We start from the raw sequence: 14065 nt of genomic DNA, 5'->3' as shown, positions 1-14065 counted from the left end.
GCGTAGTTCTGAGAGCTCCGCTGATGCAAATACTAGCTGCTCTTTGTATACTTTCCATGCTTCAGTCCGCATGATACGGCCCATCGATTAATATCGGTTAATATTGTCTGTATAAGGCTAGCGAGGGTGTTCGGGAACTTTCCCCTAACCGAGACTGCCACATCATCAGCGTAGGCCACAACATGTACCCCCCTCTTCTCTAGACCTACCAGCATTTTATTCATTGTCAGGATCCAGAGAAGTGGGGTAACACGTCTCCTTGTGGTGTACCCCTTCGGACAGATCTGTGCATCGTTGAAGCTCCCAGCGTTGAAATAATTGACCTGCCCAAGAGCATCTTTTCAATTAATTTCCGGAGAGGCTCAGAGATGCCCATATCTTTAAGCGCGCTCAATATGGCCTTCGGCTGGATGTTGTTGAAGGCACCTTCTATATCTAGGAAGGCTACGAGGGTGTATTCTTTTATTTCCAGAGACTTTTTAATCTCTGTTACCACTGAGCTTAATGCCGTTTCTGTGGATCTACCCTTCGAGTACGCATGCTGCGAAACTGCCATTTTTCCTGGGTTTAGTATGTCCCTTATATGTATTTCTATTAGTCTCTCCAGCGTTTTTAAAAGAAATGATGAAAGACTAATTGGTCTAAAATCCTTTTATGTGGTTCTCGGAACTGTATGGGAAGTGAGTATCCATTAGTAGGCCTAGAGTCTCTTTACTGGATACCGTCCAGCTATGATCTGGCTTCTGAAGGTATCCGATGCTATGTTTCGACTGTGTCATTATCTTTCTCAGTCGAGACGCTTCTGCCGTATTCTCAATGTCATTACAAAAAGATTTCCACGAATTTCTTTTTGCTTTTCTTACCACTTTTTTGTATGTCCGTAGGTGGTTATGATAGTTATCCCGCTCTATATCTTTTTGGGATAATTTGGCAAAATTGAATTGCTTCCTGCAATTTTTCTGCATGTTCTTAAGTATGGAAGACCACCAAGGAGGTCTAATCCTTCCCCTACTGTACGTTAATGGAAAAGCTACTTCTAGTGCTTGACGACAAGAATCTGTGAATTGTTTAACGAGGATGTCTAGGTCATCTTTCTTTTCCGGTTGAAATGGTGGAATCATAGGAACACGCTTTTTTAGCTCCTGCATGTGTATCTGCCAGTTCGTTTTCCTATGATTCCTAAATTTCTCTTCCCTAACTACATTGTCTTCAATTATACACTCAATGTAGCGGTGATCTGCGAAGGAATGTTCCTCCAATACCCTCCAATGTGTTATTTTATCCACCAGTTCTTCCGATACCAGGGTTATATCTAATACTTCCTGTCGGTTTCGGGTTATAAATGTTGGCGTACTATCTTTGTTACATAGCAAAAGCGTACTTCCTATTAAATAATTAAAGAGCAACTCACCCCTTTCATTAATATCCGTGCTTCCCCATAGAGTGTGGTGCGCATTGGAGTTGCACCCAAGTATAATCGAACACTTGGATGCTTCGGTGTCACATACTAGCTCTTTGAACAGCTGCGATGGTACTGCTACCTCGTCGTACGGCATGTAGCACGATGCCAGCCCTCCATTAAGTCATGGCTCCTGAATGAGGACGAAGTCAGGCCGTTCTTCTGCCATGCGGTTAACTAGGGCTAGAGACGCTAGTTTTCTGTGGTGTAGATTAATTTGGAGAAGACGCATTAGTTATTGTCTTCTCTGCATCATCATGAGAGTCGCTTAAAAGCTCACTCTCAGTGTAAAGTTTAGAGAGTCTGTCTGCAAGCTCAGACCCCGAAGTACACTCACCTTGATCTGTGTTCTCTGCGTCGCTCGAGGACTCCACTGGATCTTCCTCGACTTTTGGTATATTTACTATATCTGATATAACCAGTGATAAGGATTCGTATGCTTGCGGAAGACTGTGACTTCCAGACAGGATATCGTCTACATACGTTTGAGTTTTTAACACTTCGGTTGCCAGAGGAAATTCTGACTTTGTGCTTTCTGCCAATTCGTGGAGTGTTCGAATGGCTAAATATGGAGCACAGTTGACGCCAAACGTAACTGTTTTTAATTTATAGTCGCGTAGTGGACTATTGGGAGATTTTCGGAAAATAATTCGCTGAAAATTTTGGTCGTTTTTGTGTACGACTATTTGTCGATACATTTTCTCAACGTCCCCATTGAATAAGTATTTGAATATACGCCAATTTAATATGAGGAGCATTAAATCTGGCTGAAGTGTGGGTCCCGTAAATAGAATATCATTTAAGGAGTTTCCTGAGCTAGTGGATCTTGAGGCATTGAAGACCACTGTGACTTTTGTTGTTGTTTTGTCTGACTTTACTACAGTGTGATGGGGCAAGTAATATGATTAGTATTTCCCGTAGCCCTTTTAACATTTATTTGAGGTGAGCTGGCATAATTTGTGATATGTAACATTGTATTGATGTCTTTTGTGGCAATATACGAAATTGAATTTGATTTCACACTCTTTTATAGTATGCGCACGTGACAAGCAGTTTGTGCAAAGTTTTTTTTATTCTCACAAAATTGTTCCTATCGACAATATTGAATTTCTCGCAAGATTTGAACTTATGCCCTCCTGTAAACAGTTCGCATGACGTTTGTTTATACTGTTCGGATGTAAACGATTGATAAAAAAGCTTCTATTTAAATTGTTGTTGCTACTGGTCTGGTTTTGAACGTTTTTAGTTCTAACTAGTTTTTTGTCTACCCTTTCTGCTGTTTCATATTGGGTAGTTAGAAATTCTTTCATTTGTTGCCACGTTGGGCGTTTTTGCCGAGATGAGAGCGATTGCTCCCACAAAAGTAACGATTTTTCTAGTAATGCTGCAGTGCATATATTTACCAGAATAGGGTCCCAGCTGTCTGTGGGAATATTTTGTGTCGATAGAACCGACAAACAATTAGAAACAGTGGATTGTAGTTTAATACATTCTTCACTTGTTTCATTCTGAATTTTAGGCAAGTTCATTAGTATCGTTACTTGCTTATCGACCAATATTCTTTCATTTTAGTATTTTACTTTAGGACTTCCCAAGCCAGATTGAAATTATCGTCATTTAGTGCGAACTGTTTTACTATGACGCCTGCTTGACCTTCCGTTTTGTATCGGAGGTGATACAATTTTTGTGCATTTGATAATTTTGGGTGGTTTATGCAAACGGCTGTAAACATGTGCCGGAAAGACGGCCATTGTTCATAACCACCATGAAAAATTTCTGTGTCACATGCGGGCACCTTGAGACCTGAATTTGACTCTTGACATTGAATTTGTGTCAGCTCTACTCTCGGTTGTGGAGTAGGTGCAATTGCTTTAATTAATTTTAATTGATCCGAAATCATTGCTTTTGTTTCTTAAAACTGGTCTAAGCAGTTTTCGTACTTGGCGTAACCTGAGGATTTAAAATTTTCAGGTAAATCTGAGTCGTCAGATTCTACTATTGCGTCATATGCTGCTTGGAGACGTGTCCAAAAATTATCAAGATTTTCCTTTTGGATTTCTAATACCGATTCCTAATTGTCCTGAATCGGCTAAGATGAGAATCGAGTGCAGTATCGTATTAGACTGGCACTCTCAGCAATGAATTTAGTGTAAGAAATGTCTTTACCCCTCTTTTGCTTTGTAGCACCTTGCTTTAAGCGTGTAGCTTCTGCAGGTGTACATGGACTTTTATCAATTGAGATATTTTTGATCTGAGCTCATTTAAAATATTTTCAGTGTAGAAATATATTGAAAACTCTTTTAATATAAGAAAATAAGCATTTTTTTTGTTTTGAATAAAACTCGTAAAACAATGACGTTTTTAATCTTCGTATAGACTCGTATGAGTATATAATTCCCATGGGAAACTTCCCGATCATCTTCCAAGCCGAGGTCTATGCTATAAGTCGGTGTGTAGGGATAAACCTCCAACGCAACTATCGCAATAAAAGTATTGCTATACTTAGCGATAGTCAGGTGGCACTAAGAGCGATCTCTGCCTATGAGGTCGGATCTCTTCTAGTGCTGGAGTGTATAGAACGGCTGAACAGCCTATCAGAACACAACCGAGTGCACCTTATTTGGGTGCCTGGCCACAGGGGTATAGCCGAAAACGTAGGGAGGAAAGAGTAGGTAGGGAGACCCATTGGCAACAACTTCAGGGCATGCACCATGCCAGACTGCTAATGGGGGGTTACGACCACAAACGGTTCAAAACCATAATTAATCTCCCAAGGAACAAATTCCGGCTACTTGTCGCTTTCTACACCGGCCACTGCAGGCTTAAGAATCACCTTTTTAACATGGGCATAGCTTCTTCTGCAAACTGCCGGTTCTGCGACATAGGAAACCCCTGAACATCTGCTGATGAACTGCACAGCAGTCTGCAGACGCAGAATCAAGGCCCTGGGATCCATGTTTCCACACTTGGATTGTATCGCCTCACTAGCACCCAGCGGAATTTTGAAATTTATCAACATGCTGGGCCTAGATGATACGATATGACTTAGGGGAGGGCACAATAGACCATAGGTCGCGGTGCATACCTCGAAATTAATCTATCTATCTATCTCGTATGAGTAACTGAACTCTTTTAAGATAATAAGAGTTTTTAATTTGATTAAGTTGCAAAAATTCGCGTATTTAGTTCGTACCGTTCGTATTCACTTGCGATACTTTTTTTTTATTTATTTATATAACTTTTTTTTTAAATATGTTCCGCTTGTGTGTAATTTAGTTACTAACGCGCACTTTTTATTTATTAATATTTTTTATGTCCTCATGTAGGGGTATATAGGTACACCCTAATACGTGGACTTGTAGGTATGTATGTATTTATATACTTGTGCAATTAAGAGCTCGTGAAGAAACTTTGTACCTAGGTATACACGAATTATTGTGCTACAATGTTAGTGCGCAATCCTGATTATTTTTGTTTGCAAAAGAACAAGGGGTATTGCGGGATATATGCCAAAATGGACTTTGAAGAGATTTTTATATTATTGATTTTAGCTTTCTTTTAGCAATTTTTTTTTTTTATTATTATGGAATATCTTATTTATTTGTTGCTTTTATTTAACTGCACCGTTTAATTAGTTTCAAAATAACCGATTTTTAAATTAAATAAAAATATGTAACTGTACCCACTGTATATGGGGTATGTGAGCATAAGCAGCTCGTATGCCATATGTACAAGTGTGTATATGTATGACTGTGCACAAGTAATATTTTTCGGCGTGGGGGAAAAGTGTGGTGAAAAAAATAAAAATTGTAATACGCATGTATTTTACCGACTGCGCTTATGTTAACATAATATATTCGGATATAATTATATATGTAAAAATATAAGTGAATGTTTAGTTATAAGACTTATGACGGTAAATGCAATTTGCATATTGTTTGCCGATTGAATGTATATATATGTATGTTTGTATTTTTGTCTTTTTGCTGTAGACTCTAGCTATAATTGTTATTGTGCCTCTAGCTTACTTATTGTTACGCAGTCCAGCTTATTGCTTTATTAAGCCTAAGGGGTACTGCCGGAAATTCTTTGCAGGTAAATACTTGAATTTTTATTTTTTATTTTGAGGTTGTTGTGTGTATACAATATATATATACAAATGTAAGCACATAAGTTAAGGCAATCAATAATTTGTTAATATAATACTTATATATATGTAATATAATTATTTTATAAGTATATATGTATAGAAGTATATTCCCGATTTTTTTTTATATAATATATCGGTTTTTTGGAATTTACCGTTAACGTTAGGAAAAATATAAGAATACAGTACTCAAATATTTAATTCCGTGTTTTCAACCTGTTGAAACGGATTTTCCTAGTTTTAACAGTATACAGAATTTACAAACATACATATATAATTAATAAAAAAAATGAAAACGATACACTTACTTTATCTCGCCTCAAGGGGGTTTTAGGGAGAATGTATGTGTGGTTTTGGAGAGTTTTTCGGTTTTCTCTGTTTTCCTTATCGCCAGCTGTTCCGATGCCTGTTGTGCAGCTCTGTCATTGTATTTTTGCCGCTGTGTATATATATTGTTTTTAATCTCGCGCCCGTTTTCGATTATTATTGCTTTTGGGTTTCGCGCCGCGTTAAGATTTTTTGTTTTTGTTTTTAAGTACTTTTGATTTTATGAGTTTTGGCACATTTAATCTGCTTTGCCACTTTTTCACTTTTATGTCATATCTTCACTAATTTATGCATAAGTACGCATGTATGTATGTATGTACATATACTTGTCTTTATATGGGACACTGCACTCTTTTTCTTTTTATACGCTCGCAACCTGTTGCTACAGAGTATAATAGTTTTGTTCACCTAACGGTTGTTTGTATCACCTAAAACTAATCGAGTTAGATATAGGGTTATATATATATAAATGATCAGGATGAAGAGACGAGTTGAAATCCGGGTGACTGTCTGTCCGTCCGTGCAAGCTCTAACTTGAGTAAAAATTGATATATCTTTATGAAACTTGGTAGACATGTTTCTTGGTACCGTGAGACAGTTGGTATTGCAGATGGGCGTAATCGGACCACTGCCACGCCCACAAAACGCCATTAATCAAAAACAAATAACTTGCCATAACTAAGCTCCGCAATAAGATACAAGACTGTTATTTGGTACACAGGATTACATTAGGGAGGGGCATCTGCAGTTAAAACTTTTTTTTAAAAAGTGGGCGTGGTCCCGCCTCTAATAGGTTTAATGTGCATATCTCCTAAACCGCTAATGCTATAATAACAAAATTCACTTCTATTGACGGTGTGAAAATAGTTGAAATCGGGTGGCAACTCCGCCCACTCCCCATATAACGGTACTGTTAAAAACTACTAAAAGCGCGATAAATCAAGCACTAAACACGCCAGAGACATTAAATTTTATCTCTGAGATGGTATAAATTGGCTTTATAGGAACCGCGTTCAAAATTAGTCAGTGGGAGTGGCACAGCCCACTTTTAGGTGAAAACCCATATCTTGAGATCTGCTTAACCGATTTCAACCAAATTCGGTGCGTGACGTTCTTTTCATGTTTCTATGTCATAGTGCGAAATCGGACTACAACCACGCTTCCCATGTAACACCATTTTCAATTCCATCTGATTCTTTCACTTTCCACTATGCAAATCAGGTAACCATGATTATATCGGGGTAAAACTTTGCGTGAATAATGCAATTAAAGTATGCCACCTTACGGCCTGTTCAAACCCCTAAGTACTAAATATGTGGACCCCAGTGCCTATAGTTGACCTTCTACCGAAAATATCAGTCAATCCACAAAGAAATCTCAAACGAGTATACCATTTGACTTTGCGAGAGTATAAAATGTTCGGTTACATCCGAACTTAGCCCTTCCTTACTTGTTTGTTTTGTTTTTTGTTTCAATAAATGCACCGTTTTGGTTTTCTTTTTGTTCACTTTTTGGCACCGCAACTTTGACACTGCACCCTTTTTTTCAAATAAATGCATCGTTTTGGTTTTTTTTCACTTTTAGTTCATTTATTTTGCACAATATTTTTTGTTCACTTTATTATTTTTTGTTCACGTTATTATTTTAATACTTTTGTTTTTAGTTTAATAACCCAAAGTGCCGTCCACTAGGGCTCGAAGGACCATAATAAAGTAACTAATAAATTAATTTTAATTTCACTCACCTTTCGTAAAATCAGTTGATAAAAACAAAAAAAACGAAGTGAATTTAGGCGGGTACTTGAACCGAAAGATGTGATCGTTAGCGAATCGAATGCTAAAAAGCGTGCGGGATCCTTTTTTAGTTCCTTATATATCTGTTGATGTTTTCGTGGTGGTGTGATCGTGGTGATGTTGTATTTGTGTGCGTGTTGGTGCATGGTGTAGTGATGTGGAATGTATGGTAAGTAGGTGTGGTGATCTGGATGTGAATTGATATGGTGTGACAGTGTCTTATGGTGAGGGGGGATTGAGTGATCATTTAGCCAATCCGATCTAAGTTTATATCCCACTCGAATCATATACGCCTCCCTTACCTCTGCTAATTTTTATCCTGATGCTATATTTTCGAAAATTTGTATTTTATGTTATACATCCTTGTATGGTATACACATATATTGTTTGTATATTACGGCTATGTGCGAATCGGTTGACAACTGAAAGTGAAATTTGGAATTGCTCAGTTTGATATTGTAGTATATAATTTCATTCAGTGCACGGACTAGAAAATTCTGACTACTAATAAATGTGTACATACAGCAATGTGGGCAAACAAATTTAAACGAACCGCTGCGCACACCTACGAGAGGTAACCAATTCACTACTACACTTGTAAAATTTCACCTCTTACACCACTACATATTCAAAACCAACTTTTTGTTTTTAAATGGAAAACTCCGTTGTAAGAGTAGGAACAGAGTTTGGGTGATTTAATTACTTAAATTAATTACTTATTTATTTACTTTGTGTATTTTTAATCCCTGAACAGGGTATATTAAGTTTGCCACGAAGTTTGTAACACCCAGAAGGAAACGTCGGAGATCCTAAAAAATATATACATATATGATCAGCATAATAAGCTGAGTTGATTTAGCCATGTCCGTCCGTCTGTCTGTATATATGCGAACTAGTCCCTCAGTTTTTAAGCTATCGATTTGAATTTTTGCAGCTGTCCTTTTCTCCATTATAGCATATAGCTGCCATACAAACTGAACAATCGGAATCAAGTGCTTGTATAGGAAACTTTTTTATATTACGCAATATCTTCACGAAATTTGGCATGTGTTATTTCCTAAAGCTAAAATGTAATCCAAAGAAATTGTTCAGATCGGATCACTATAGCATACAGCTTCCATATCAACTGAACGATCGGAATAAAGTGCTTGCATGGAAAATTCTTTCATTTGACGAGGTATATTCACAAAATTAGTCATGGATTATTGTCTAAGGCAACAATTGTTCAGATCAGATCACTATAGCATTTAGCTACCAAACAAATTGAACGATCGGAATCAAGTGCTTACATGGAAAACTCTTTCATTTGACTAGATATCCACAAAATTAGGCATGAGTTGTTGTCTAAGGCAAAAATTTTATCTTTGAAGAAATTGTTAACATCAGAAGTTTGTAACACCCAGAGGGAACGTCGGATATTCTATAAAATATATACATATATGGTCAGCATAATGAGCTGAGTTGATTTAGCCGTGCCCGTATGTCTGCCCGTCTGTCTGTCTGCGAACTAGTCCCTCAGTTTTTAAGCTATGGATCTGAATTTTTGCAGTTGTCATTTTCTAACTAAGAAGCTGGTCATTTGTTAGAACGGTTGATATCGCACCATTATATCACATAACTGCCATACAGATTGAACGATCGGAATCAAGTTCTTATAAAGAACCTTTGTATTTGTGAAGGATATTATAGCTTCGGTGCAACCAAAGTTAACGTTTTGTTTTTGTTTAAGTGTTGTTTAGATGTTACTCAACACTTTCCATATTGCTGGTGTGTCGTTAAATAACGCAACATTGGGTGTGCGGGGTCGAAAAGGCTAAGAATGTGCTGTGTCGTTTGGAGCACACCACCTTGCGGAAGGTAACGGCCAGCACTGAGAAGAATTCGTAAATGTTTACTGCAAGATGACTATTAGAAATTCGAAAATTTCCACTATGAGATGCACGATTTCAATCCAACGTTTCGCCATGGTTGCTGCGTATCGAATTGAAATATTTCAAGTGTTGGCCATAGAGGTTGTGCGTAAATCGGTAAGAGGGGAATTAATGGTGTACTAAAGTTCTACGGCTTGTATGGGAACTATCGTCCTTTGGCCTTGTGTGAGGTAATGACAGCTTCTTGAATACAAGTAAGTAAATTATATAACTCGTCTAGATGTTATAGGTATACAATTGAAGCCATTTATCGGCATTATAATATCATATAGTTATGAATAATTTTATCATAACAGGCCAATTTTGTATATTTCTATGTTGATTATGTATATAGGTATACTTTATTTATTGGAATTTTTATTAAAATTGGTTTCTCTTGGTTTATATAAGCTCAAAATTGAAAGTGGAAGATTTCTTCATCTTAACATTAAATCTTATGTTTGGTTTGAAATTGTCATCAGCTGAAATTTTAACATTTTTTTGGTACATAAATAACCCATGTTAATCATTTGTTAGGTAACCAAACAAAAGGTTACGGGAGGTAAACAAAAGATTCTATGTTAAAATCTCAACTCTCAACTTTTTATATGAATTGTGTAAAAACTTGCATGCATTTATTTTTAAAATATAATGTAGCTACTTTACTTTAACAAATACAAAAGAAAATAATTTTTAATTCCCTTTTGTTCATTTTAGATATTTGCAAATTTCAGTGGAAAGATCTCAAGCTGGAGTTCAAAATCACTATTTTAGTTTTTAAATTATAGAATTTAAGTTACTTATTAGTATTAAGTACTAAATTAACCATTTTAAAATATTATTTATTGAGAATACATGTATATACATAATGTGCGAATATTAAGAATTAGTAAATTAATGTAACTATTATTGTAAATTATAAAAAGTATAACAATTAAACCATTCGCTTTTTATCAAAATAATGATAGTATAGTACGTATATAAATGCCAAGAAAATGATTGTAAGAAGTAAAATTTAATTTGTGATATATATATATATATATATAAATGCTAATATTTAACAGCTAATCAAAAATAATTACGCTAGATTTGTAAAAAATAAAAAATAGAAATGAAAAACAAAACGATAATTTATAAAAATAGAAATTTAATAAAAAAGTAAATAAAGAAAAATAAAGTAAGTTTTAATTTTTTTGTTTATAAAATTTAATATAAAAAGTAACCAACAGGTTAGGCAGTGGTAACCAATGGCTGTAATTAGTAGGTAACAAACAAGTAGCCATGAAAAGGACGCTGTTAACCAAAGAATAACAGATAGTTTTCCAAAATAGTTGGCAAATTAGATCAGTAAAATATGGTATATGTAGCATTTGCGCAAATGCAATGAGAAAGTGAGTAAGATAATCACACCTACTTGTAGTGAAAGAGAAAAAGTAGTTAATTTTTTCCGAGGCTAGAACAAAAGTAACCTATCGGAGAACAAATACAATAATTACTGATAACTAATCGGTAACCAATTAGTCAACTTTTATCCGTTTTGGTTTTCATAGTATTCAGTGTGGAATCTGATAGTCGTCGGAATCAAAATTCAAACCGATAAGAAGATCAGCCTTATTCACATGCCCTCACAATAGTCACTATTGTGAGGTATTTGAATTTTGTGAGGTTTACCTTATTCTGGCGTAAATTCAAAAGCTCAAAATTTCCTCACAAATGTGTAAAGTCTGCACCTCTCACAATTCAAAACCAGTTGCGTATGTTTTGTTTATTTCAATATATTTTAAACAAATTTGATATTTATTTGATTGAAATAGATTTGAGGAACTTATTTTTAACCTCACAAATAAGTTTTGAGGTTTTCTCAGAATAGCGCTTAATGTCTGTGACATCAGGAATTCTGATAATATTGTAGTGATGTTCAAATCACAATTCTTATAGGTTTTCGGTGTCATGGAACTTAAAAGATAGCGTTAAAAATTATTACGTTTTGCCTTTAAAACTGTAAATAATTCTAAACATCCCGCCCGGACGAGTCGGTTGACTCGAAATCCTCCTTCTCTATCAATAGACATGGTTTCTGGCTCGTTTCATGTATCCTCTGGCGGTTCTCAACGTGACATTGCGCACCACTCCATCAGCTCCGGGTTGTAGTGTTGTCACGCGACCCAGGCACCAGTGAGTGGAAGGTAGGTTCTCTTGTTTGACTAAAACGATATCGTTCACCCTTATATTCCTCGTGCGTTGAAACTATTTGTTCCGTCTCTGCAGAATGGTTAGATACTCCTCACTCTATCGCTCCCAGAGCCCTTGTTGAATTTAACGTATCGAATGCCATTGTTTTAGTCGGTTGCTCGGAATATATTTGATATCTGTTTCAGGGACCGCTAGGCGTGACGACCCAATCAGGTAATCATCTGGCGTTAATGCAAGTTTCTCATCAGGATCGTTGTAGAGTGGTGTCAAAGGACGGGAATTAAGACAGGCCTCTATTCTTACGGCCAGTGTCTGCAGCTGACTATACCACATGACCTGCGCACCCACACAGCGTGTCAAATGATGCTTAGCGGACTTCACAGCACCCTCCTTGATGTGGTGCACTGGGTGTAATGAAATGACAGTGTGTGCCCGAATCTGCTAACGATCGCTGATTATTCTCACCCTGCCATAATGCTAGATCTTCCTCAACAGTCGGTCAGGGACCGCGTCGGCTGACGAAACGAGTAAAAGCATCTAAAAAGGCCTGTGCCGATAGGTCATCAATCATCTCAATTTGTTTGGCCTTTGTGACCATGCATATGAATATTGCGTGATACGTCTTGATGAGCGTTCAAGAGCGTTTTGTTCCGATACGTAGTGTGAAAGGCCCACAATAATCAACACCAGATGATATGAACGGCCTTGCTGCTCTGATCCTCTGCCCGGGTAAGGAAGCCATTTGTTGCATCAGGACGTCCCCTCTATGACGGCGGCATACAGCGCAGTTATAGATGAAACTCTTCCTCATACCTCATGTGCCAGAGTTAGTAAAAGCTTGAACAACGGCGTTGATTTAGACAGAATAATCGGGAATCGTTGATCATGCCCTAGTTCGCTCTGGTGGATGCGACCCCGACACGGAGTATTTGGTTCTTGTCTATAAATGGATTTAAAGATATTATCCGACTGGAAGATGGCAAACTTGAACTAGACTTCAATTGTCGAATTTCATCTTGAAAATGCTCCTCTTGCTCTAAACGGATTATAGTGTATAATGCGTCCTCCAATTTCTAAGCAACGATCATCTGTTGACGAAAGTGTCGACGCCTTCTTTACCAGTGCAGGGTTATGGCCAATGTACCCAACAATCGAGTGAAACTACTGAACCGTTCAGTTAACAAAATAGTGTTTTGTACGACAACTATATAACGGATGTGAAACGAGTACAATAAATTTGGTTGTATTTCGGTTTTCGGCGAGTAAGACATTTGACTCATCCTTGCTGAGAGGAACATCACTAGTGTCCGAATACATCATCTCTGCTTCTTTAGGTCCATGCCACGAAAGTGGATGTACTAATAGCTCGGCGGGTGTGATGCCTCTACTGGCACAATCAGCCGGGTTCTGAGTTCAACGAATGTGATGCCATCGGGCGGGGGATGTCAGCTCCTGTATTCTACGAACCCGCTTTGATATGAATGGTTTAAGTGTTGCTGGATCCTTCCTCAGCCAACACAATACGATCGCTGAGTCCGACCACAGATAGTAGGGAACGTCAAATAATCCCAAAGAATCTCTCACGTTCTGAAATGTATCGGCAAGGAGCCCTGCCGCAAGTTCTAGGCGTGGAATGGTAGCAGTTTTGAGTGGTTCCACCTTGGTGCGTGCCGTCAGAAGTGTGAAACGCACCGAACCGTTTGTGTTCGACGTCTTCGCATAAATAACTGCGGCATAAACATGTAAGCTGATGTCTGAACGCGTGGAATCATTCCCATCCACCGTTCGATGCGAATTTGATTAGAGCTTCGGAAGCTGTGACCAACAGTTTAGCCAATCGCAGTAAAAATCCTCAGGCAATGGTGAGTCCCAGGATAGGCCCACAGACCACAGTCACTGAATGAATATTTCCCAGTTATTATTTATAACCGCAAAATTATTATTTATAGCAGGCGATAATAATCCAGTAGGATCGAAGAGTCGTGCCACCTCGCTGAGTACGCGGCGCTTCGTTGGAATTTCTACTCTTTGACACAGATCAACGCGAAAGTGTAACTGATCCTTCAGTGTGTCCCATCTTAAGCCCAAAACGGAAGCTTCACCAGAATGGAAAATATAACTAGAAAGTTACGGCTCGTTAGATAAACGCATCATCACCTGACAATCGTTCGAGTTCCATTTCCGTAGGGTGAACCGTCTTGCAGATAAGATGGCATCCACGTCCTTAGCCAGCTCC

Source organism: Bactrocera oleae, chromosome 5 (assembly GCF_042242935.1).
Source record: "Bactrocera oleae isolate idBacOlea1 chromosome 5, idBacOlea1, whole genome shotgun sequence".
Lineage (NCBI taxonomy): Eukaryota > Metazoa > Arthropoda > Insecta > Diptera > Tephritidae > Bactrocera > Bactrocera oleae.
This window is presented reverse-complemented; position numbering follows the sequence as displayed.